Source organism: Vicugna pacos, chromosome 5 (assembly GCF_048564905.1).
Source record: "Vicugna pacos chromosome 5, VicPac4, whole genome shotgun sequence".
NCBI lineage: Eukaryota > Metazoa > Chordata > Mammalia > Artiodactyla > Camelidae > Vicugna > Vicugna pacos.
In genome coordinates, this window is record NC_132991.1 from 91,343,087 (window position 1) to 91,369,632 (window position 26,546).

The window sequence follows — 26,546 nt, forward strand, 5'->3', positions numbered from 1 at the left end:
CCCCGCTCATTCTCTATTTGATTTTTTCCCTCTGTTTGAATAAGTTGATTTGCTGTTGTTGTTTTCTTCTTCCTCTCCTTCTTCCTCCCTCTCCCTCTCCCCTTTCTTCTTCTTCTTCCATTTTTCCCTCTTCTAATTTGAAAGTCATACTCTTTTTCTTTTTTCCTAGTGGTTGCATTTGGAATTCAGACTTCCTGAACCTCACGTCTGAAGTGAATCAATGTCTTGATGTCTCTGAAACGGTCATCCCACCTCCAGACTGACTTGCTGCTGTTTCCCAGCATGCTGTTCTTTGTTTACAGTATTGTTATTATTTTATGTAGACTTTTAAAAATGTATCCACTTCTCTGAAAACTATTTTCCTTGCTATTTCTTCAACATCAGACCTTCCTTCTGGGGTTATTTCCGTTTCTGGGAGAGCATATTTTGGAGTCCTTTTGGTTAAAGTCTTTTAGTAGTAAAACCATTGTTTGTTTCTAAAGTTCTCTTCGATTCACCATTGTTTGTAAATGTTAGTTTACTAGGCTGACAATCCTGAGTCAGCTGTAAGGGTTTCGTCACACTGTCTCTGTCTTCCATTCACTGCAAACAAGTCTCCAGTAAATCTAATTTTCACTTGTAGGTGGTCTGTTTCTTCTCTTTTGCTGCTTTTAGGGTCTTATTTTTCATTGGATCTCCTGCAATTTTACTATAATCTGGCTTGGTGTGGACTTCTTTTTATTGAACCAGCTTGGGTTTGTTGTGTTTTCTGTAAGTGGGGATGTGTAGTTTCATGAGTTCTGGAAAGTTCTGAGCCATTATTTCTTCAAATACGTCTCCTCTCCCATTCTCTCTATTCTGGAATTCTGGTTAGATGTACGTTGTACTTGCCCACCTCCTGCTTTGTGTTTCTTCACCTGTCCTGTATTTTCCATCTTCTTATATGTCTCTGTGTTAAATATTGGCTTATGTGGTCAGATCTGATTTTTAGTTCTTTCTTCAACTGTATTTAATAAACTTGTAGTCCATCTATTGAGTTTTTCATTTTATTAATTATAATTTTATTTGCAAAATTTGATTATTTAAAAATATCCCTGAAATTGGGGGGAGGGGATTATTTATTTATTTATTTTTAATGGAGGAACTGGGGATTGAATCCAGGACACCCCTGAGCTATACCCTCTCCTCTCCCTGAAATTTTAATTGTCCCTTGCTAGTGGTCATTTTTATTCATTCATTTCTTCAAATATAGTTATTTTATAGTCTGTGTATAAAAATTCCAATAACTGAGGTCCTTGGGGAATTTATTCTGTGGTTTATTGTATGTATTTTGTATATATTGTATGTACTTTATTGTATTTTCACTCAGAGTGGCCTTTTTTTCCATGTTTTGTAATTGATTTTGAATTTCTACTCATCTGCACATAATCTGAGGCAGTCCCAGGCATTTCTGTTGAGGATGTTTTTGTCTGAGGATTTGCTTTTTCAGGGAGCCCAAGGCACTGCCACTTGGGACTTCTACCTTCCGTCCCTACACTTCCTCCCAAGTTCAGGTTTGCTCTGCCTCCTCCTCCCATCCCGCAGGATAAATTTCACAAGAGAAGCTGAGAACATGGGAAAAGGAGCCAGCTGGTCCTTGATCAAATCTCCCCCAGAGTGTTCAGTGGTTTTAGTGGGTTTTCCAAGACTTTGCTGGAGTTGGTGCTCTGATGACTTTGTGTCTTGGCTGAAGCAGCATGATGAGTGAATTACCGTTTTCCGGAGAAAGCTACACTTTCAGGATGAGGTTGAAGGAAGGGAAAAAAATGCCATATGTATGGTGAAACACTCCTTGTGTATGATGACATATTAACAGGATGACTCATAAACTACTTTGTGTCCAGCAGTGCTCCTAAGAGAAGCCACTATCCAGTGGAAAGTCCCAAAAGTTTCAAGTGTTGATTTAAAAGAAAGATGTTCAACTTAACATTATCTAGCCCCTCAAGAGGATCTCAAAAATTTATTATAAATCAATGTAATCTAGGGGACAATATTATGGTCAATACATATTTAAATACAATCACATAAGATTTAACTATATGACAAGGGATGAAACAACCTAATTTCTTTTTATGTTGAGAAGCTTGATAGAAAGGACCATTTTTTTCCTATTTGAATAATAAACACAGTAGAGATGAGAACGTTTAGTTACAACCTTAATTTTGTTGTTGTTGTTTAAATCAGTTGTGTGTTTCTTAATGAGTCAAGTTCAGGACATAATACTGGTGAAATCAAATAAATCCACATCACTGATTGAAACCTGTGTTCTGCTCTCAGCTCTGCCACAGACTTTTTGTGTGACTTAGGAAAGTCACTTCTGCTTTCTGGATCCCAGCCTTAGGATTGCAAGATTTTTGTGATAAATATATATTGATTATTACATATAAGGAATAATAAAGATTGGTCCAAAACCTTTAATTTTGTACCTGATGAAATCCAGGCTTTGAAAAGTGTAGTGAGTGACTTGCTTAAAATTACTCAGTTAGTATGGACCAGATCACATAGAGGCTATTTTGAAGAAAGAAAGGAAGAAAGGAAGAAAGGAAGAAAGGAAGAAAGAAAGAAAGAAAGAAAGAAAGAAAGAAAGAAAGAAAGAAAGAAAGAAAGAAAGAAAGAAAGAGAGAAAAGGAGAGAGAAAGGGAGAATAAAAGAAAGAAAGAGAGAAAGAAAGAGAGAAAGAAGGAAGGAAGAAAGAGAGAAAGAAGAAGGAAGGAAGAAAGAGAGAAAGAGAAAGAAAGGAAGAAAGGAAAGAGAGAAAAAGGAAGGAAGAAAGAGAGAAAGAGAGAAAGGAAGAAAGAAAGAAAGAGAAAGAAAAGAAAGAAAAGGAGAGAAAGAAAGAGGAAAGAAAAAAAGAAAGAAAAGAAAGAAAGAAAATAAAGAAAGAGAATGAAAAAGAAAGGAAAAGAGAAAGAAGGGAGGGATGGAGGGAGAAAAGACGGATGGATGGTTGGATGGATGGATGAATGTGGATAAAGGAAGGAAGGAAGAAAGGGAAGAGAAAGGAGTAGTTTCATAAAGCTGACTTTCAGAGAGTGTAATAAGAGGAAAGGGACCTCAGCCTTGATAGCAGCTGTTGATACACTGCAATGTAAATGTGCAAAAAATCTCAGATGGTAGGATCCCTTTTGTGTTCAGTGATGCAATATTCAACGATATTTTGCAAACAAGTGGCTTTAGACTATGTTAGATGCTTAGATATGGTTGATACATATAATATTTCAGAATTTTTTGATAAACTTTAATCTGGAGAAAATGGGAGAAAAGCAAGAAGTAGAGGGAGCATTTTATAAACGTAAATGCACCCAGGGAAGAAAGTGTGTGGCTGACAGAGGGGGCAGGGAGGTGGGGAGAACCCTACATGGATGACCTTTGTTTGAGATTTATCGCTTTCAGTAGGTATTCACATTTCTCTCTGTGTTTCCATGATACCTCTAATCTTTTTTTCTCCCCAAAAGTCTCCCTCTGCCCCCCAAATTCTTAATATTTGATGTACTCAAAGCTGGCTCTTTCCTACGAATGACTGCTCATATTTGTAGTTCAGTCTTTTCAAAACATCTACAAAAATCTTACATTTCTTTCTATTTAACTGGCTTTGGGGAAAAATACATTAGTGCTTTTAACACAACATGAGTACAGTGTGGCAGATACTGCTGGCGTCTACCCAGCAGACATTTTCTTCTTCTTCCATTTTATTCTATTCAGAATGGCAAAGTGCTCATTCATCTCCTCAGCTTCCCCTGCTGCTAAGGGTGTCCCTGTGACACGGTGACAACAACCACATTAAAATTGTACAGACATGCCGTACACCGGAAGTTGACACATTGTAACTGACAGTAATTCAATTAAAAAAATTGTATGGACAAAGACTGAAAAATATGAAATTCATTGTCATCGAGTGATGGAGATATTCTTGCTTCATGTTTCTTCTTTATATTTTCCAAATTTTTTACAATGAGTGAAATTAGAAATAAAAAGATGTTTTTAAGGTCTTTTTTATTTCTTCCTCATTCTTCTTCTCCAGAAATACATCTTAACAGAAACCTTTTAGACTGGTCTTAAATAGGGTAAAACGGGCTATTTTACTATACATTCAGGATTTCACAAGGGCACAGACTCTAAGAAGGGCACTAGTTTGAGTCGTACAAAATGTTCTCTGTTCAGTCTTACCCAAACTGTGTCTTACTAGAGACCATACCCAGTTTAAGTGTCTGAGCCCAGGCACCACGTGGCTCCTTAAGTCTTCATCCCGTCTAGCTCCCCCGGCGGTCATCTCCCTGGACTTCTGGTCTCTGGCTCAGTGGCAATCTGGGTCTCTTGGACATCTTGCATTTTGTCACATCCAGCTCTGTCTCCTGACTCCGGAAGTAACAAAGTTCTCCAAGTTCTTGGTCAACTGCTCCAAGCCAACTCCAGCCTCTCTCCCTCCAGAGAATTTCTTCCTCATAACCTGGGGCATATACTGGCTATTTCATTTGTTTTCCACCAGCACAGAGGGCTTGGGGATTCTCATGGTTCTTCCTGGGATCATATCTAGAAAGCAGTTTCATACGAACAGCGGCAGAGACTGGATGGTACCTGTGGTGGTGATGATGCGGGGAGGGTTTATTGCAGAGCAGATTAACCTCACGGCATTGACACAGGAACCTGAGCTTGGCATGACAAGAGCTTCCGTGAACTACGCTCTCTCTACTCAGTTTACACATGGGAATATATCCCTCAAGGTTTTTCTTCCTCCCATCAACAAGATTAGAGACAAAAGATGCCAGCATGTTTTAAAATATGCAGCCAGGCAATCGCACTTTTACTTCCTGGGCACTGTTAAAACTGATGATGCAGCCCTCAGCTATTTAGAGGAAAGGGCTCAGCCCTGACAAGTCGGAGGCATTCAACAATGAGAAATGTTTCTAACAACAAGAAAGGGAGAGTGAATCATGGACTAGATCCCTGGGGCTGCTGGGCCCTGGAAGGCTTATGAGCATGTTTCATCTTCATCATTTGCTTCCTACTGTCACTCTTAGTTCCTGTGATGCCAGCGCCAGTTCTTCTCTTTCAGGTTGTTTGTTCTGATGCAGTAAGTTAACCAGGACGAGCCCACAAAGGGGCTTGACTTTTGATTCATAAGTTTGCCAAGGCTGGTCTTAAACACAATACTTTTGAGGCTTATTTGCAAGGAAAACATACTCGAGATGGGGACCAGATTTATGGAGAAGCACATTATAGAGGGAATGAGGGGTGCAGGCTAACTTCAGTCAACTGGTTTCAATAGATACTAAATCGATAGATTTGTAGATGTATCGATCAAACTTGACATTTAAGAAAAAATAGAAGAAACAGAATGCAAGCATATGCAGTTACCCCAGAGTCTGTCTCTGGCCATGGTTCCTTGTCCTGGAAACAATGTAGGTGAGAAGGTTTCACAAGGGATTACAAGTGGGACATGTGAGGACCGTGTGAGATCCCGGGGTCTCAGGGATGGAGACGGCCACCGGTCCAAACGGCTCATCACAGTGCGGTCAGCCTCCTGTGAGGAGCTCTCACTGCTTTCCTTTATCCCTTTCTAACTCCTCGCCCCAAAGTCTTCCCAAGAACCCATCTTCTGACCTCAGGCTGGGGAGCATATGCCTGTAACCAAGGAGATGTGGCACAAGTAATCCAACCACCACCAAAGGAAGTCTTTGTCACATAGCAGTCCATTGCCACAGAGCAGCACGCCAGGGACGGTCCATCTCTGTCCAGAAACCGTCAGTAGTTGGACGACAGCTAGAGACACTGAACATCGACGTCCTGAGCGATCAGCTCCACAAGATAATTTATGTGATTTAAAAAACCCATCTGTACTTGTTAAGTACGTGCAATACAGTTAAAACATGCAGTTCTTCAAAAAGGAGAAAACCCAAAGAGCAGAGTGTGGCTCCAGATCACCACTGTCAAGTTTCGTGCCAGTGCGCACTCGATTCCCAAGCAGCTGGCTGGATGCCCTGAGCACTTCACAGTCCTCACAGTTCCAGAATGGTAGTGTTTGCTCAGAAAGACAAAGGTGGCCCAAATTACCTGTGATGGTTAGTCACAGCTTCAGTCCCACTTTCGGGCAATAGCGGGGGAGCAGCGGTCCACAGCAGAATGGAGGAGAGAAGAAGAAGACCAGAGGTCCTGGGAAGAGCCCAGTGGCCATCCTTGACACTTCTAACTGATGCCAGCAATGAAAGCTGTCGTGCTCCAGGCTAAGAGGGTGATGAGAGTTTAGCAGCCATGAGCTCTGCCACCTCTCACCACAGGCAGCTTTGGGATGCTCCAGCCAGTCCATCATACCATGCAGACAGATGCGCAGAGCCGGGAAGCTCTCCCTGGGATCCTGGCTGCATTAAGAGCCAAGGACGAAGCTCTGAGTCAAGGCTCATCCCCAGTTTTCCAGCCCCTGAACTGACTGGTAACCCCCGGCCTTTCCTGATCCAACCCTCCCTGCCTTCCTGGGACTTGCCTGGAGTTTGGACTTTGGCAGAACCTCCAGCGGTCTCTGGCAGAGTTGAGCTGAACGCCCACCTGCCCTTGAGTCGAAGCTGGTCAGGCAAAGAGCTTGTTCCAACAAGTGGAATGAGTATCCTCACACCATGACAACTCAGCACCGGTCCAGAGAGAGAGACCAGTAGGTTCCGACAGACCCAGAGGGCCTGCCTTCCTCTGAAATAACCTTTCTTCAAAAAGAAGGAGAAGAATAATCACAGAGAAAATACCTGATCTGTGTTCTCAACAAGATTCAAATACATAACACTTAATGAAATGACAAGAGACCTCTCTTAAAGTGCTAAAATATAAAGCAAGGAATGATGGTGTGAAATGAGAAGCCCACTTGCTGCTCGCAAAGCGTGGGCATCACAGTGGAAGGAGAACCGGACCGGCTCCCCTTGTGATGCGCGACCCTGAGGCTGGTTTTAGGAGCTGCATGTGGCAATTACAGCCCAGTTACTTTGCCATAATGCAAGGTGCACAAGTCCCTGCTCGCTTTTGAAAGGAGAACGCAGTGTAGAGGCCCCTGGGGAGCGAGATAACTTCTCTTTGGTTGTCCTGAAATGCAGCCCATCACCTCCCAGCCCTCATCGCTTGGTCAGTGGTTCTCCCAGGAAAATGACAACGTGTGAGTGCATTATTTCATTTGATTCTTTCTTTGTGCCCGTCACCCGCCTGGCACATCACCTGCGCACGAGAGGTGCATCAAGTCATCACTGTGGAATGAACGAATCCAGGATTGCTCCTGCCCACTCCTTATTCACGAGCATCGCTCAGATGGGCTCCCAACCCTCTCGTCAGCACGACCCTGGCCTCGAGACTCCCTAAACTGACTTTCAATCACACATCTGTGTTCCGGGAGCAGAAACGGAGGGGGCAGGAGAACCCATAAACGCACGTGGCAGAGATTTGAAGTGAACTTGCGACAGGATCTGTGTTCCCAAGGGACGGTCCGAGGGAAAGAGAGAAGCGCGAGCGTCACAGTGGAAGGTGCACCCTGACCGGCCCCCTCATGATGCGCTGGGCAGCGCAGCTGCTGAATCAGGCGGGCGGCTTCCCCGCGCCCTGTCCCACCTTCCGTTCTGTCTGGGTGACCGAGTCCTGCAGGGAAAAAATCCAATTGTTTCAGGCTAGCCTCATTCTTGGCAGACAAACCTGTGAAAAATAGACGTGTCAGTCATTTCCGCGATTTCCAGCGTGGCTGCCAAGTGCCCAGCAGGACCCGCGTGGGACCTGACGTGGTGAGCGTGCACCTGCTAGTTTCCCATTAACGGTTCCCCACTTGGGGGCTACCATTCTGCCAACTTGTCGGGAGATTTCATCTGTTTATATCATAGTGCGTGAAATCCATGCTTTTATTGTGAAAGAAAAAAATAAAACAACAACAACAGAGATGAGCCCCTTTGATGATTTTAGCTCCATGTTCTTTTGAACCTGCATGGGCACTAGGAACATATGACAGCCCAGTTGGTGACCCACTTCGACCTTACAGATCAAGTCTCTGTCCTCATCACGCTTTCCCAGAACAAACACCTTGACCAAACTGACAGTCATCTCCTCGCCTGCTATCAGTACCTGAATCAATAAAAATATTGCTAAACCTATTGCTACTGTTACCTCCATTTTACAGATGAGAAAACTGAGGCCCAGCAAGGTGACATAACTCACCCAGGGCTTTGCAGCATTTCTCACCATTCAGTGATTTTCCCTGTCTCGTCCCATCAACATTGCATTTGTGGAAATGCCCCATGGATTCCGGGATGTAGCTAATTTTTAACTCCATTCTGCAGTGAAGGTGTGTAGTGTTTCTATTTTATGATTTTTGGTTGTTCATGTACCTATGGACATACAGACAGGCAGAGGGGGCCAGAAGTATGTTTGTTTCAAAAATGATTCAAGGTGACTTCGATGATGGTTGTTTAAATGAGAACCACGGTCTGCCATCCTGCTCAGAAAAGCCACCCCACGTGTCATTGGCTACAGTGTAAGAGCCTTGAACACCAGGCCAGATCTCAGTCATCTCATGCCCGGTATAGAGCCTTGGACACATTTATTTATTTTTCCATTCGTTGATTTGTAAAATCTAATTAAACAAATACTGTTTGGTCAAAATAATTTCCCCTGCTCTAGGCAACAATATTCCTCAGGCAATTAGCTAGATGATTAATATCTTTCACACATAATTGAATTCAGAGTCCTACTTTGCCATTCCCTAAACAGACGAGGTTCCATTGTTTATTGTTATCGATGGAAAAAACTGAGTTGCTGTCGCTAAGCAGAAGAGGGCACAGATGGCATCGCACCTTAACCGCACGAAAGGGGCCTGTTACCGGCGCTTCCAGCAGGCCGACCCTTCTCTCTTGAATTTGGTGGAGAGAGAAGACACTTACTAAAACATTAAAGTGAATATCAATAAAGCAGAGACTTATCTTTACCTAAAATTTGGCTTAGAGCACAGTCAGCATCTTGGGTCTGTCTGGGGCTTAGTGGAAATGTATCTGAGGTTAAAACACATCTCTGGAACCTTCAGGAATACAGAGCGAAAGAAAGATTAGGAAACGGTTATCAAGCAGCTTCAAACTCACAGGGATTAGATTTGCTAGAGTCTGCACAGTATCAGGAAAAACATGCACAAGACGTGTAAACCAAGACTGTCCTCATGATTCAATGTTAACAGTTTTTGTGAGAAAGCACTGGACTTGCCAGTTCTGCAGTTAATTATTGACACGTAGAATGCAGACTTGTTAGAACAAGGAAGTCAGTCACTCATTCAAAGCAGAAGCGTTGCTAGGAATCACACCAGCGCTGCGAGACGCCGCTGGAGTGGAGCAGCCGGTGACCAGAGCAAGGTCGCGGTGGAGGACCGGGTCAACGGCTCAGCGCGGGGTACAGCCGGGCGTGGCCCTTACAGAACCAGTCAGACACCCCTCCCTACGCCGAACCATCTGGAAGGGCAGGTGACTCAGGGTGGGGCAGGCGACAGAGACGGTTCCATCACCTCTCGGAGCTCAGAACATTTCAGTATTCATTTTGAAAAGTCAGTCAATAAAACAAATGTCTTTTGAGCCTTTAGCATGTGCCAAGCATGATTCAAAGAGTTTGGCAAGACAGTCAGCGTCCTGCTTTCAGGAAGTTTACATTCTAATACAAAAAAGAGGTGAAAAAAAAAGTAACTCATGTAGAGGTCAAACTTGGGCATCGTGTCAGCAATGACTTTTGCAAATACGTTCTGCCAACCAAGCAATGTGGTTTTGTCGGAAGTCACCGGCTGGTGAGCGTCAGTGGGCGCCCTCACCGTGAACGCTGGAACCAGGGAGGTAGCGCCTTTAGACTCTGCCCGGCGGGGCGGTGGGGGGAGTCAGGAAGGGCTTCGTAGTTTTGAAGAATGATCTACCGTCAACCTGGGTTGTTCAGCTACCAGAGAGTCCTGCCGCCTTCGGCTAAGAGAGTGGACATGAGGATGTCACTCAGCGGGGAAGAGAGAGCTTAACCAGGCGGTGGCATCTCTGAGGCCGTGGGGCGGTCTGGGAAGGCTTCGCACAGTCTACTCTCCAGGTGAGAGGCGAGAAGACGCGCTCTCCCCCAGGGCTTGCTCCGGCACGCTGTAAGGAGCATGTGTGGGAACCACCTCCTGGCAAGGTGGGTCCCCGGCCCTGGCCAAGCATGTTCGCTGTGGAACTCTTCGTGACTCAGGTCCTGTGAGTCAGAGGATATGAAACAGAGGGGAGGCAGGGGCGCGAAACACCAGAGTCGCTGCAGGGGGGGGGGTGGCGGGGACGTTCTTCCTTTGAATTTACATCAAATTGCCCAGCGCCACGGATGGCTACCCTGTGCCTTTTCCTAGAGCACTGCGGCCTTTGACTGGGGGGGTCTGAAGTCACTGAGATGGAAAGTCAAACGATGACGTGTATTTCCATTTGTCATTTGTCATTTGTCATCATCGGTCTCAGTCTTTGAATCATGGCAAAAAGCCGCTGCACATCGGAAAAGCGGTGGTTTCCAGCAAAAAGAAAGGAACTATTTGGCAAAGAAGTTCACTCTCTTCAGAAGGAAGCAAGTCACCCAGAATTGTCCTCACCAGCAGGCAGTGCAATGTGTTGGAACAAGCCCTGAGCTGGGAGTCCCGGCACGCAGCTGTCGGACCTGCCCGGATGCTCATCTGGAACAGGAACGAGTCACTGTGCAGGCCTCCCGCCCCCGCCTGGAAATACCCTGAGGACCAGTGGGAAGAGGCTGTCTGACATCCTCGGGACACAGTCGGATGAAGGGCCCATTGTGTTTGAGTCTTATAACCTCCACTGGTGGCACTTTGGTAGGCACACCTGAGTAGCGCCGTAACAGCGGCCCAAACACCACGGCTGTTTGGGGCTGACTCGACGTTAGGGACAGACAAATGGCAGGTTCAGATAAGAAGGTAAAACTGGGCCTTTTGATCAGAATAGAAATCCCTTCCCTTGACCGCTATTTGCATCTTCTGCACACACACAAGGCGCTCGCCCGCACTCCCTGGGGCCAAAACAGGGCCTGCTGTCAAGAAACTCACACGCTGGTAAGGAGAGCAAGACCCGCCTGCGGGTGTCGGTAACCAAGGGCTGTGGCCGGGCTTCCTCAGGGCGCCGCAACCAGGGGATCACAACGTCACAGGAGGGCGAGTCCCTGACGCGGGAGCTCTCTGCCCCAGCCGCCGCCTCCCACGTGGCTCCAGGAACCTCCTGGAGGTTCTCCGAGGTGTTCGGGAAACCCGGCACCCCGTCTCCTCCTTGGGGTCCTCCACTGTCCTCCTTCCCCGCTGGGCGCTCCAGGGATGTCCCCGCCGCAGCTCCGCGCCCAACGCCCATGGAGGACCCTCCACAGAGAGCACCCTCCCCTGCTGGTAGTCGGGTCCTCCTGTTCTGTGGGGACGGCTTTCTCCCCCACAGTGATCAGCTCAGTCTGGTGGGACGGTCCATTTGTATCCCCTGCTCACTCCGCTGGCCTCTTTGGTTGGTCCGTGGGTGGGCGGGGGGGGGTTGCCCATCCCATCCCTGCAGGTACTGAGGTGTGGAGAAGGCGGTTCTCTCTGGGTCCCCAAGCCGGGATGGTGGTGGACAGAGCCAGCGGCCCCCAGGTCTCCCGCTGCCTAATGAAAAGCCCAGTGCGGAGGAAGTCAATGAGCCCCGGGCAGGGAAGGAGGAGAAAGGGGGCAAAGCCACAAGTAAGGATGTCGCTTGCTTGTCGGGATCCTGATGGCCAGAGGCTGGCTCCTTCTCCTGGCCCTGCTGCATGTGTGAGTCGGTGAATCCTCCTTTCTGACTTAGGTTGGTGCAAGTTCACTGTCTTCCATTTGCCAGCATGGCACCCGCAGCCGTCAGATGACCCGGACACCCCAACGGCAGCTGCTGACACAGACACCCGGGCTTCTGAGGTTTCACCAGCCCCCAGGGCTGGTCTTCATGCACAGGGTCAGCTTCAGGGCAGACATTTGCACGGATTCTATGCACAGATGTCTGGTGTCTTCAGGGACATTGTCACTGGCCTCTTGGTGGCCTCAGCTCTCTTCCCTTGGATGAGTCCCTGTCAAGTGCTGCATGGTGTCTGAGGTCAATGATTCTTGGAAGTTTTATCCTGAGCATCCCACGGACACGCCCAGGCCTGGCTGAGTTCCCAGGGGAGGTGGTTTAGGCTCAAGACGGGAGTCCTGGTGCAGAAAGAGGGCACGAAGGAAGGGTTCTGGCAGGTAGAGAAGGAGGGATGGTCTCTATGCACCAGAATCTAGTTGTTTCACGCTTCATAGAGGAGGCGGCTTTTGCAACAAGTCGGAAGGAAAGACAGGATCCTATATTTAAGGCAGGAGCAAAGGAAGTGGGGGGTGAACTCTAGCACCCTAGGGAAAGAGCCTAGTGGAGTATACAGACAGCCTGATTGCAGCTCTGTCGCAAAACACCCGGGGTGCCACTGGGAAGGGTTTGGGTGTGTTGCGGGGCAGTGGGGAGCCCTCAAAGGCTTTAGTCCCCTAAAGGTTATCAGTGCTCTGTCTCAAAGCAGGCTTCTGTGGTTTGTGGTTGCAGCTTGACCTGAGTCTGACTCGGGTCGGACCTCTTTTTTCCCATTGCTGGGCCGTTCATCCCCGGCCAGCTCGGCTAAGCCAAGTCCAAGGAGCAGCCGAGCAAGGTAGAAGGCTTACACACTGGGACTCAGCCTTGTCCAGATGGAAGCTGTGGAACATGGTCCCCATGGGGACGAATTCTTTGCTTCTAAAACATAATATTAAAAACCAATTTCTTCTCCCCCTAAATAGAAATCTGTTTTCAACAAACACAGACCAACTGGTTTATTAGACATTGATGGATAAAACACATGGTCACTCCAAGGTCAAACAGACAAACAGACAGTGGCCATAATAAACGTTGGTTGATTATGTGGGTAATTAAGGAGATGATAATTACCCTAACAGAGGAGACTTAAACATACCTCTGGACAGGTTACAAACGCAGCCACAGAAATTTAACATGGGGTCCTTCCAGACCCCAGTGGCCTCTGCTCTGTGTGATCAAAGTGTCCCCGTGTGGTCCCAGGTGCCTCAGAACCTAAGGAACGATGGATGAGCAGGGGCACTGGGCACAAACCCCGGAAAAGAGCAACGGCAAAGAAATTTTGCGGTTAATTAGCCCAGGAAGAACCCAGCTTGTCTTTCCATGGCCCTTTGCCCAAACCTCATGTGCAAAAGTTCAGTGCTTACAAAACTAATGTTTACTCTTTGAAACTGTATAAAGCACCAGGGTGCAGTAAGTGGCTGCCCTTCCTCTCACTCTTGTAATGGCTCACGTGTGCCCTTTATTTCCCACGGCGTGATGACAGCTCTTTAGAGTGGTGCTGAAGTCTACTCACTCAATTGTGACCAAAAAGAAAAAAGTTTCCTTTTTCTGAATTTCCACCCCAAGCTGTCCATCACATCAGTGTATCTTGTGAGGCAGCTTAGCCACGAATGGCCTCTTTCTCTGCATCCAAAGCGCCTTTGGGTCCTGCTTCAGGCTTTCTGCCTAAGACTGTGTGATGTTCATTTTGCTATAACTGCCTTTTGTTGTTGTCGTTATTGTTGTTTTTGGTCCAGAGTTTATTTTTACGTTCAACCATGTATCTCTTACATGGATTCCTTATAGAAAGCTATTTGATGATTTTTTTAATACAAATTAATCATGCTGCTCAGTAAGAGAACCAAAACACTTTTACTGCCATGTTTTGCTAGAGCTTTTCTACTAACCTTGTATATATTTTCTTGTTTTGTCCTCTCATTTTTCTCTCTCTTTTGTTATAAACCCTGTGTTTTATTTCCTTTCACTTTTTCAGAAATTGGAAGTTTAAAATCTGATTTCAGTTTTACTAATATTTATGCTATAGCGTCTCAGGAAACGTCTTGAACCCACATTGATATATTTTCATGATGAATGAAAAGCCAAGTATGTTTTATTTTCTTTTATGGAACATGAGGATTACCAAGCTTTGGTTTATTATTCCACCATCACTCAACCTTCTGCAATTTTATCTGAGATGGTAAACCACATCAAGTCATTAGGTTTTACTATTAGTTTTATTTATTATTTGCTGTGATTTCAGATTCATGTGCACATTTAAAAGAATTATTGTGATTGTATGTTTCACTGATTTTAATCTTCATCGCTTATTCAATTTCTTTTGATGAAACTCTGTCATTCTTAAAGATGGTTCTATCTGGAAGCTTAAGAACATTTGTAAGTTATTATCTTAGAAAAAGTTAATGATTCTGTATTACAAGAGAGGTTATGCATTAAAAATGCTTTTCAGCTTCCTGCTTACAAATATCAATTACAAATTTTTTGGATAAAAAATTATTAAGGCACTGCTTTTTTTTCAGGGAAAATTAATTTTCTTATATTGAATGTGCAAAGAAGTTTGTGATTAATCTGGTTTTTATTTCTTTGACGACAACACGTTACCCATTTGAAAATTTTTTTTCTCTTCTGAATATGTGTAAAATTCTTTTTATAGCATTTGGCTTTAAAAAAAAAAAAGATTGGTCTCAGTGTTACCAGCTTTTACTTAAGTTTGTTAAGAGTTTGACTGGCCATATTTTTTTTCACATTCAAATCTTATTAGGTCTGAAAGCTGGTTTTAAAAAATTCTTTTCTGTATTCAGACTCTATTTCTGCTTTATTCTTTTTCCTTTTGGGGAATACTGTTAAATAGTTTTTTTCTGTTAAAATTCGTCCACATTTGTTATTTATCATCTTTTCACGTTTTTACCCCTTATTCTATGTTCTGAGGCTGTTGCTCAAGATTTTATTCCACTTGAACAGATACAGCTTTTTATAGGGAAATCTGTTCTCCACCTTTGATAAAAGTTTCGGTTTAGCTGCTTTGGTTTTGATTCACAGGCAGGCCCCTTACTTACATTTTTATAGTCATCCTCCTGCCTAATAAATACAAAAGTCAAAGTTTCTTTAAATTCCTTTTGCTTTTTAATAAACACAATGCGTTTCTATTAAGAGGCTGCCCTTTTCCTTGAGAGCTTCGCGGGTGCCAATCCCTGAGACTCAGCCTTTCGCACAGACCCCTGATGAATCACCCGCGTGAACACCTGCAGGAGTTCCACAGGGAGCAGGGGCCAGACACTCACGGTCCATCCGTTGCTGTCATGGCTGTTACCACAGGCGACGTTGGAACTGCAGAGAGACTGGAGAACCCCTCGTGGACGCTTCCTGCTTCAGCCCGGAAGCTTCCACGTCTCCAACAGCTCAGACCCGGGGCTGCTCAAAATAGTTAGGAAAACGAATAAACAAACTTTCAATAGATAAACAAGTTTATACTGTATAGCACAGGGAAACGTATTCAATGTCTTATAGTAGGTGAAAAAGAATATGAAAATGAATGTATGTCTATTCACGTATGACTGAAGCATCGTGCTGTGCCCCAGAAATTGACACAACATTGTAAACTGACTACACCTCAATAAAAAATATGAATTTTCACTTCATCGTTCATGTTCATCTATTAAGAAACATTCTTTTTATAATTTTTCTTTTTCAGAGGTGTCCTGCCTATTCTACACTTTTTTTTCCCCCTACGAATAAAGTCTAGAATTATTTCGTCACATTTCAAAAACAAAATCTGCTGGCAGGGTGGGCATAGCTCAGTGACAGAGCACATGCTTAGCATGCATGAGGCCTTGGGTTCAATTCTCAGTGCCTCCATTAAAAAAAAATTCCACTTAAAAACTAATGCCGTTGGGCTACTGATTGGATCACATCTAACAGATGAATATGAGAATAATTAACATCTTTTACGACGTTCGGTTTGGTCTGTATCTCTTTTTATCACGTTTTCCTCTTTAACACCCATCAGCAGAGTTTATGTCTTGCACATTTTTTATGTATTTCATTCCTAATCTGCTTTTGTTGTGACTGTGAACAGAACTGTTTTCTTAATATTTTCTGCCTAGACTCTGAGCTCAGTAATAAGCTATTGACTTTCGTGTCTGTAACTGGTATTTTAAATAAGCACATACGGGGCTGTAATTATACACAGGTTCATTCCTGTCTCTCCCTGCCCTTTAATATCCATTTCATGGGGGAAGATTTTCTCTTGCCCGTGAATAAAAGCCTACGTGTCACATGCTCACTCTTCTGTGAAGACAACTCCATGGCTGCCTTTAGTCACAAAGCGTGGCGTTAATTCAGAATTTAAAGTAACCAGTCACCTGGAACAGCCCGAACGCCTTGATTTAGCGGCAGTCTCCCCTGGTGTAGCCAGGGCGCGCCTCCAGGGGGCCTCCCACGCTGCTGCAGGCTGGCTCTGTCCTCTGCCTGGTGGGGGTTTAAGGCTGGTCTCTCCTGAATGTCCCGCCTGAGTTCCCTTGACTGAGGTGACGCTGCTCCCTTGCAGGGGGTCACTTGTATCTGGGAAGCGGGCATCTCCCCAGCTTCCACTGAGGTCCCTTCACCCCTCTGGGTAGCCCGATCAGGCGGGACTCATACTGGCTCTCGCTCACGGCCAAGCAAGGCCACCCCTGACCCATGGAAACACCTACACATTCTTGGTTCTGCACAATCTGGGAATGAGGCTGCCCCACTGCAGCAGCAACTCTCAGAGCAAAGAGTCAGCCTGTGTCTTGCCATCTAGCCCACAGTCCCCTGGGTCCCCCAACTGCAGGGGTCTCATAACAGGGTCCTTGGCTAGTCCAGTTGAAGCCTCCCTTGCTCCGTTTGAGGGGAGGGCTCCGGCCCTCCGTCACCTCCCTCTCTCTAGGCAGGAGGGAGAAACAAAGCTCACAGCAGGGTTTTCTCCAGAAGCTACACACAAAGCTGCCCCGACCCCTCCCCACTCACATCACTCCTTGGTTCGGATGTCGGTCCTAGAAGTCATGGAGCTCCTTCCCAAGCGTTGACTATAATGGATTATTCTGCATTTTGATGCAGCGCTGAACTTTGTAATTTAGCATATGCTGCATCTTGGTGCCTTGATCATAATTTCAATTTTTCACATCCTTTTACTTGTGTTGGTTTTGTATTTTGTGTTATTTTTATAACCAGTGATGGAGGAGCTTGGGAGTGAGGAAGGAAGCATATCCAACTACTGAGGTACTTACTCTGGCCTGTGGGACTCGGAAGGACCCAAAGGAGAGCATCTGAGTGAACGTCAGGAAGACATCTGACAGCCTCAGAAAGTCTGTGCCCCCAGATTTTGTTAGGCCAAGGGGCTTTTGGATAACTCTTTTTGGAAAAGACATCACACACAAGATCAATACACACAAATGGACCAGAAGAAAATGTTTGCAAGACATACAAGAGATGAGTTAATAATCCATATAAAAAGAATGCTTTCTTTAACAAATAGAAATGAAAATAAACTCAAATAACCTTGAAAAGTGGGCAAATCCTATAAACAGAGTTTCAGTAGGGTGTGACCTGGAAATCAGAAAACACTTCAGATATTCAAACAGAGGGAACATAACATGGTTACAAAGGTACTGGAAGGGCTTGGAAAACAGAGAAGACATATGATGGGGGAAGGAACAAGAAAAGGAGAAATGGAGTGATGACCAGAGATCAGAGGCTGAGGCCCGCTTGGTACTCCCACTCCAGGGTTGTTTGAAACACTGGCTGGTGGATTCTAGACCCACCAGGGGTGCTGTCTGGACCAAGGATGGAAATGTCCAAAGCTCCTGCCTGGGCGGCTGGAATCTGGAATCAGCCACTTTGCCACCAGCTTGGCAACCCAAGCACCTGCCAACTCTGTGCCCATCAGCTGCAGGGCGCGTCCCTCTCCCACCCTCCTGGTCTGTTGCCAAGCGTCTCCCAGCAGCTGAACCCAACAGAAAGCTAGTTGGCAAGAGGCTGGAAAGGCGACTTGCCGAAACCTCAGCCTCGGCGACACAGAGTGGAGGGGAGGAAAGCAGACGTCAGGCTGAGGGGCGCAGGGGATCAACCAGCATCATGAGAAGGGTTTAAAACACCCAAACAATGCCGCTCCCGTATGACCCAAGGTGCCCCATGCAGGATGGATAAGTGCAGGCTCGCGCGGGGGCGGGGGGTCACCTCTGCAGAGAACTGGAGGAAGCAGGAGATGAGGAAGTTCCCCTCACCGCGGGTTAGCGGTGCAGAGAGAGCCAGCACGACAGCCTAGTTCTCAACCATCAGATTCACAGAAACTAAAAATACCGGTACTGCCCAACGCTGAGAGGGTGTGAGGAGGAAGAAGGCCACTCTCACGCTGCTTGGTGGGACTGTGTCGTTTTTGTGTCAGATAGACTTTAACCGCTTGCCTTTTTTCTTTGGAGCTCAGGTGCACAGATTTGGACTAATCATAATCTTTAGTTCATGAGATATTTTCATCATTGCTTCATGAATAGCTGACTTGTAATTAATTAACGTGCTAGTTATTTTTGATGTCTCAATTTATTACTAGCATTGTTTCTGTTGCCCTCACTGGCTAACTCCAACACAGTGTTAAACGGGGTGGGGGGGCGTCCTTGACTCATCTTTTTTTTTTTTTAATTTAAAAGGAATGTTTTATCCTATCTCCAACCGGGAAGACAATTGTTCTCTATTTTTTATGAATACACTTCACCGCGTCAAGGACATCCTCTCTGTTTCAAAACTGTGACTCTCTTAAAATTGCGATTGGGTGTGTCCTTTTATCACATATTTCTTTCTGATTTTACTGAGGTTATCATATTGGTTTTCTCTTTTGACTGATTAATGTAGTAAATTATGTTTTATAGTATCAAACAATTCTTGCACAATTGGCAAAAATGTAAAATGTGTTGCATCATCTCTCTATTTTGGGTTACGTTTTCCAATATTTTGTATCTACATGCATGAATTACACAGACCTAAACAGTCTTTTTCTGTGACGTCGTGGCATTGTGTTGTATCAAGGTTACAGGGACTTCACAGAATTGGGTTGGAACTAATCCTTCTTTTTCTATTATCTGACAGAGCTTATGTAAAATTAACATGATTTTTTCCTTCAGGTTTCATAGACTTAGCCTAGGTCATGTGGAATTAATGGGTTAAACCTTTAAACGTGTAAGGCTTTTGGTGCCCCAAACCCAACGTTAGTCATCTATTCTACTGATGTAAAAAGCACATTGTATAAAGGTTTGCACATAAGGATATGGCTTCCCGCATTTATTTGAAGAGAAAACAAATGGAAACAACGTAAACGCCTATGCGTAACGGGGTGGTTAACTGTAGAGCACTCAACGGCAGATTGTAAGACAGCTGTGGTGGAAGCATCACTCAGGTCTCTGTGTTCTACCTGGAAAGGTCTCCAAATACATTGTCAACTGCAAAAAGTAATGTCGCTACAAAGAAAAAAAGAAAAGATGGTTGTCTGACCTCCATATGTTCATCTACGTTTATTTAAGCAAAGTATATTAACATATCCATCATTTTTGCCAAGAATTAACAGAGAAGGGTAGTTAAGACCACGGCGCTGGACCGAACCCTAATGTTGAAATCCCAGCTCTGGCTGTGGGACTTTGGGCAACTTACTTACCTCTCTGTGCTTTGATTTCCTTGCCTGTGAAATAGGGCTAACAATAGTGGCTAATTCAGAGGGTCATTCTTTGGATTAAAGGAATTAAGCTGTACTCCCGACCCGTAGCGAGCACTCCATGGATGGTGGTACTTACTATTACTGGAGTATTAATTAAGTTTTATTCAAGTTATTTATTATTCAAGTATTATTTTAAAAGGTTGATAGGAGGGGGTAGTGGACTATTAACTATTTTTTAAACACATCATCATGGTTTTGGAATGATTTCAATGAATATGGTTTACTTACATAAGTGAAAAAATATAAAATGGAAAGAAAAGGGGCCACCAACTGTCTCAAGTATGAGCTCAAGTACGAAAGCATGAGCTTTCTGGGAACAGCTGAGTCTCCAGGCAGACAGATAAATCTGTGGTAGCTTTGATGTTTCTCAAAACAGAGCATTAAAATGAGTCACAGCCTCTCCCATCGCCTTTCACCGTCCCTCAATTGGAATCTGTATCATTCTGACCAAAAATTTTCTGTGAAAACAGACTCGCTTCCTGGCATGGTGATTAGGAGACTAATAAATGAGCATTTTCATTTCCCAAAAGCTTGGCTCTGGAATGTGAGGCCTGAACCACAGTTCCTGACTCCAAGGTGACATGGCCTCTGGGGACACGGCAGCTGGAGTCAGACCACGCTGGCCCAACTGCGCCCACCGTTATCGGCCGCTCACTGCACCTGGCAAATCTCACTTTGGAGACTCGTTCCTTCCTCCCAGGGGCTGCTGTGAAGACTTCATGAGACAGGACATACACAGGTCTTAGCAGAGTGCCTGGCACAGCGGACTCCCTCGAATGTAATAAAGAGGTGATGGCGGCTCAGCCCTAGGGCAGAAGTGGCGACGCAAAAGATGGTAGATTTGGCGACATGATCATTTCCAACTTTCATAGTTCAAAACCATTTTACTTATGAGAAAAAGACAAATAAAACAGAAAAAAAGTGACTCAGCGAGGCACTTGTACATGTTAATCCCGATGGAAAATACGCAAAATAAACCAACAGTCATAGAAGAAAGGACAACTGGCTGATAAAAGCAACAGAGACGATGCCCCATTGCCACTCTCCACACACCCTCATCGGGAGACTCTCCCCCCAGTTTAGTGTTCTCTCTGCAGCCCCTTCCTTGACGCTCTCCTAAGAAAAGAGGGCCCGTCAGGAAAGTAACTCAGGGGGGCTCCCTCAGCTGCCCCCCTTCCCTTCAAGGAGCCAGGTGCCTGCAGGGGGCGACCCTCCTCTGTTTCTCTGAGCCGAGACCCACCAGGCAGTGCCCACACCAGGGAGGGTCTGTCCTCGCCGACTGTCTGTCCGTCCGTCCAGCCCGCACTAATTCGGGTGCAGAGAAAGGCTACTGCTGAATTCTTTCTTCAGTCCACAGGCCGCCTGGCTCCCGCATGAAGCTGCCTCCTCCACTTTCATCTTTATTAAGAAGAGAGGTGATGTTTTAGCCCCTCTGTCCCTCTCTGCTCTTACTTCTGAAATCCTTGGACCAAGAGCAGGAGAAAGAATGGCTGTTCATTGGTCCCCTTTAGAGATTTCAGCCCTCCCTGTTGGGGGGAAGATGCCCAACTTGGCTGGCAATCCAACAAATGCTCATTGTAGCGGAAGTGAGGGGCCTGGCCCCCTGCTTTGGGGGGAGCAGGAGAAGCAGTGGAGCTCGCACCCGCGGAGGTGAGGGTGCAGCTGGCCTGGCCGGAGCCTTAAAACTGCTGGGGTCCTTCAGCTGGTGGTTTTGCTTTTAAAATTCCACTCCAAGGACAAAAATACAGGGGCAAGCTCTTCTTGCTAGCATTGTCCCCGGAGGTAAACTTATAAACAATCGAAATGTCCAGCAAAGGAGACGGCCGTATAAATGACAGCCCAGCCGCAGGGTGGGATGTGATAAGGTCATTAAAAAGAGTGTTTGGAAAGTATTTCATAACAAACCTGCAGTGTAACGCTAAGCAACAAAACAGAATATAATCTTATTAGTGAAGTGTAAATCCAATTACCTACTTAAGATTTGGAAGGAGATGGTGCAAACTATAATGGGATTTATGTCTTGGGAGCTGGGCTTCTGTTAACTTTTATCTTTGCCTCTGTGTTTTTCTACATTCTCCATGAACATGTACTTTTAATAAAAAGGGAAATCATAAAACGGAATGAAAGGTAGGGTAATAGAGGACTGAAGAAACACTGGAGAGAGCAGCTGGCCGGGGCGGGCTGCCGGGGCCGGTTAGGGAGAAAGACGTGTGGACACAAGAGGTTCTCCTGTCAGAAAAAGAGGCGGACTTTCCAAAGAGGACCTGGCTTGTGGAAAACACACAGGGTTGCTCACGGAACAGCTACTTGGGAGGAGATGATCTGCCCCTTTCAGGTCCGAAAGATGCCCAGAGGTCCAGACACACAGTGCTCTGTCTCCGCGGTCAGGATCCTCCTGTTAGAAGGTCTTCTTCCACTTTTGCCCCCCTGAGGAACCCTCACCCCCGTCGCCTAGATCAGGGGCCCACCCCCTCTGCTCCTTGCATCCAGCCGGGAGCAGCTGGGCCGCAGAACGGGAGTTTCCTCTCTGGACAGAAGGCGGCGCTGTGGTGCAGGACGGGCACCTCAAACTCCAGAGACGTTTAACTTCTGTTTGTCCTTTCCTGTCACCCAAGAAATCCAGGTGAGGAATGTGGGGCAGTGAGACCCTCATTGATGACAGGTTCCCTATCGGGTAAAACAGAGCAGTTATGCACAAATGTCTGTAACCTGGAAAAGATCTGCAAATACGAGGGTTACTTATTAATGCTCCTCCCGCTTTCCCCAAACTTTCTTCTCATAAGATGTGCTGGATGGTCTGCCTGTGTGCCCTGTGACCGCCGCCTGTGTGCTGCTCCTGCCCTTGGGCTTCGGGACCTGTTATTGCAAAGGCCTGCTGGTCTCTGCTCCTGACTCGCAACCCTGGCTCCCTGGCCCTGTGCTCATGGGTGCAGTGATGGGCATCTCAGACTGGAGCTTCCCTCAGGACAAAATGCCAGATGAGCCCTCCCCTCTGGGGAAAGGCCTTGCTGTCTGCTGCCTGCGCTCCACGTGGCCAGCTGCCTTCATTCTCACCACAAACCCAGCCAAGTGATTGGACCTCTGGTCACTACTGATTTTTACCCTGAGTGGCTCAGAGCCTCTCTGTACTGTTGCACAGTCTGTGCACTGCACATGCCTAGGCAGTGCTGTTATGCTATATTCTATGAGGAACAAGGCAAGGCCTGAACGGTTATAAACACCAGCCCTGCTCCGTTGCAAGGTCTCAGAACCTCTCTGAACCTCAGTTTCCTCAGCTGTAAAGTAAAGAGCTAGACTGGTTGATTTCTGTTTTTTTTTTTTCCTTTTTATTTTAGGGGGAGGTAATTAGGTTTATTTATTTATTTAGAGGAGGTACTGGGGCTTGAACCCAGGACCTCATGCCTGCTAAGCACACGCTCTACCACTTGAGCTACACCCTCCCCTCCTTGGACTAGCTGATTTCTAAGCTCTATTACCTAGACATGCCCACCTCTACCACTTACCTGGCTCTAGAATCATTCAAATCCACTTCAGTTCACCTGCACCCATAGGTCTGGCCAGTGTCCGTGACGTCACCGGATGTGTGCCTGTGCTCTGTCTCAGGATCCAGCATCCCGGCTCCGTCTTCTCCAAGTACAGTCTTAAACCTGCTACTGCTCTCGCCCTGGTCTAGCATCTCCCTTCCACCTGCACAGGAAGCCCTTCCTAAAGGCCCAGTAACAGCTGCTCATCTCCTCTGGGGATCATGCCTTCACGCTACAGCCACTGGAGGGGGGCATAGCCTGTCCCCAGGCAGGGAGGAGCAGGCAGGGCATGCAGATGGTGGGAAGGCTCGAGACAGTCCAATGGGACTGAGAACTCGTGGAGAGGACTAGTGGATACTGTGGCCAGACATCTGTGTGGGGAACATAGAGGGCCTGTGTTTGCCCTTGTCAAGGTCATTTCTGGGTTTGTAGGCCAGGAGGAGATGATCTTTAGGGCCGGTGGCCTCTTGGAGTCCTGCAGTCACACATGTGACCTGCCTCCCCACCCGCATCCAGACAGTGATGGCATAATGTCAACTCTGAAGCTGGGGACCCTGCCATCAAGCAGCTATTCTGCCCCAGACACCTTAGGAGGAAGTGAAGCCAGAATGAGGACAACTCTCCCAAAGTCATGGAACACCCGCTGGGAGACCAAGCCCAGCCGCTCCCAGTGACCAACCCCTGGGCTCCTAGGTGCCTGTGGCTGCTCCGTGATGTCCCTTAGGTGGGACTGACCTTCAGTGCCTGTATGCAGAGCCACAGGGCAGCCTGCCAAGGGAGAGCCAAGAGGCTGGGCGGGCACACACAGTCAGGTCAAGGGCGGCCACGTGGGCCTTATTTGATCAAATTTATCCTGAGCTGCTCTGGAGTTGCAGAGGCATTAAGCAAGGGAGTGATGCTTTAGAGACCACTCTGTCTGGGTGCAGAGACAGCTGGAGACAGGCCAAATGGAGACTCAGGGAGGACAGTTTGGGAGGCTGTGCATTGGTTCCAAAGACGGATAGCTGGCTGCAACAGACACCTGTGTGGGGCAATGGGAAACCTGATCCAGCAGCCAGCAGGTCAGATGCCTGGGGATGGAAGTCACTGGGGGTTACAGGAGCCTTGAGACCGGAGATGGCCTGAGGCTCAAGGAGAGGAGAGTGAGGACGAGAAAGAGCTTTGAGCGAGACTTCTCTCTGCCCCTCCAACTCCCCGCGGGGGAGCTCACCTCCCACTTCCCAACAAAGGTACACGGAGCTGCTTCCACCACCCACACAGCCAGGGCCGGGCCTCTGCAGGGGTCGGCGGCAATCACAGCACGCGGGCTGAACCGGAACCCTCTCGGCGCGATCTGGGGTGAGCTCTCTGCCGGTAGGCAACGTGGCACCGCGCTGGTACACAGGGCGCGCGCTCGGAAATGATTCGTCTTCGGTTCCTTTGAAATGGTGGCGAACCTTCTACAGGCAGAGCAAACCACATCCGGAGGGGAAGTGATAAAACGCGGAGGAGCCTTGAGAACAACCATGGCGACAATCTCGCAGTTTGGGGGCTGTAAACAAGAGATGTGTTTACTCTGGAATTGCCACTGAGAAAAACAAAAGCTGCAAAAACAACAGCCAAGCAACTGTCTTCTCTTCTGGGCTCATCTGCAAAGAAAGGACAGATAAAGTGCACATTTCCCAGGGGCTGAAGTTAACTCCAAGCTTTCCTCTAGGCGTTACCATGCAAAAGATCCTCAGTGAGGAAAGTGAACCATTCAGTGCTTTGTGTTTGTTTGGGTTTTTTTTAGCTTTTTGAGATAATTATAGATTCACCTGCAGCCGCAAGAAATAATAGAGAGACCTCATAAACTCTTCACCTAGTTTCTCCCCATGGAAACATTCTGCGTGAACATAGCAGAACCTCACAGCCAGGAAACCGGCGCTGATACGATGGCTCTGGTTTGGAGAGCTCTCAGAGAGACATACTGTCACTTTTGAAAATATACAAATGTAAAACTCCTGAATTAAAAAAACACAACTAAAATTAAATGACAAGACAGACAAGGAGAAAATGCTTTTCTATTAATCCTGGCAAGGAGTTTATGCCCATAGAAAGGGCTTGTTTATTATTTATAAGAAAAACATTAAATAGCCCTTGAAAGTATTTTGATGGCCTACAGAATTGTAACTAAAATGACTATAATACAGTAATATCTCGGGAAATTAGGCAACATTAGATAAATTTACTTCTTGAGTAGATTGTTTTGAGGCGTTACTGTTTAATTTTCAGCCTTCCTGACGTCCTCCACCATCATTTCTAACATCCAGAAACTCACTGGTTCCTTCTAGTATTACATTCCAAATATCTTGTGTCTTTTTACAGATTCATTTATTCATTCAGCAAGTACTTTTTAAATTTAAAACATTTTTATTGAAGTACGGTCGGTTACAATTTCTGGTGTACAATCGTGCACATACATACATATGTTCTCAGCAAATACTTATTGATTGTGAGCGGCCAATTATTTTCCTAGGAGTGACCAGAAAAGCCTTTTGGGGAACTGACATTCTGATTCGTTTCCCCATTTTATTTCACCTGCACATCACCTTCCAGAAGGACCACGCAGAAGCTTCTGTGCAGCTTTTCCTCACCCGGTGTTTCCTCTGCACTGCTGATGAGCCCCACAGATGCATCTTGTTATGGGACAGTCATGTTCGAAATCTCTCCAATCGTCCCATCACTCCTGTCCCCCCCATCACTCCTGTCCCCCTCTCTACAGGACCAGTTCCAGACGCCTTGCAACCCTTAATGGTCCGGCCCCTACCTTCCTGTCCGATTCATCATTCATCCACCACCTTTCCTGCCTGCATCGTTGGCTCAGGCTGCCCGTCTTTGCAGGAGGCCGTTCTTGGACTGGGGTTCTTTTTCCTCGCTTTTTCTGCTTGAAGAAGTCCTGCTCATTAACCTCTCAGTCTAAACGTGACCTTCTTTGCTGAATAAGGTCGAATAAATTCCATTTACTTGCCGGTCACCAAAAACTACCTGTTACCTGGGTTGATGTGCTGCCGCTGGGTTTATTATGCGCCAAGAGATATGTTTGTCTGTTTTGTGTTGTTTGTACCCTCACACCCTTGGTTTTCCTGCAATGCGGCATCAGTGATCCCCCTGGGGTGGTGCATAGCATCTCTGTTTTATTAGTCTTTTTTTTTCTTGCTTAAAATAAGTCATTTGAAATGTAGAAGAGTAGAAAGGAAAGAATACTGAGAGCGCAACATTACAAAGTTTGGGTGTATTTTCTTCCTCTTTCCTAGTATTTTTACTTATATTTTATATATACTATAAAACATTGTATGTTTACATAATATAAATATATATATATATATATATATATATATATATATATATATATATACACACATATACACACACACATGGTTTTAAACTCTTGGTTTTTTCCACCTA

General features: G+C 46.1%; 1 long non-coding RNA gene across 2 annotated transcripts; it reads right to left on the reverse strand.

Moving 5' to 3' along the window:
• Positions 1-20,460: 20,460 nt before the first annotated feature.
• LOC140696267 (uncharacterized) lies at positions 20,461-24,498 on the reverse strand. 2 transcript variants are annotated; one of them, XR_012072406.1, is made up of 3 exons: positions 24,331-24,498; positions 23,100-23,283; positions 20,461-22,263 (listed from the first exon to the last, which is right to left on the reverse strand). It is a non-coding gene; the product is annotated as an uncharacterized lncRNA (long non-coding RNA). The 2 variants fall into 2 exon arrangements; XR_012072405.1 differs by lacking the exon at positions 24,331-24,498 and having other exon boundaries at positions 23,100-23,855.
• Between the last annotated feature and the right edge of the window lie 2,048 nt (positions 24,499-26,546).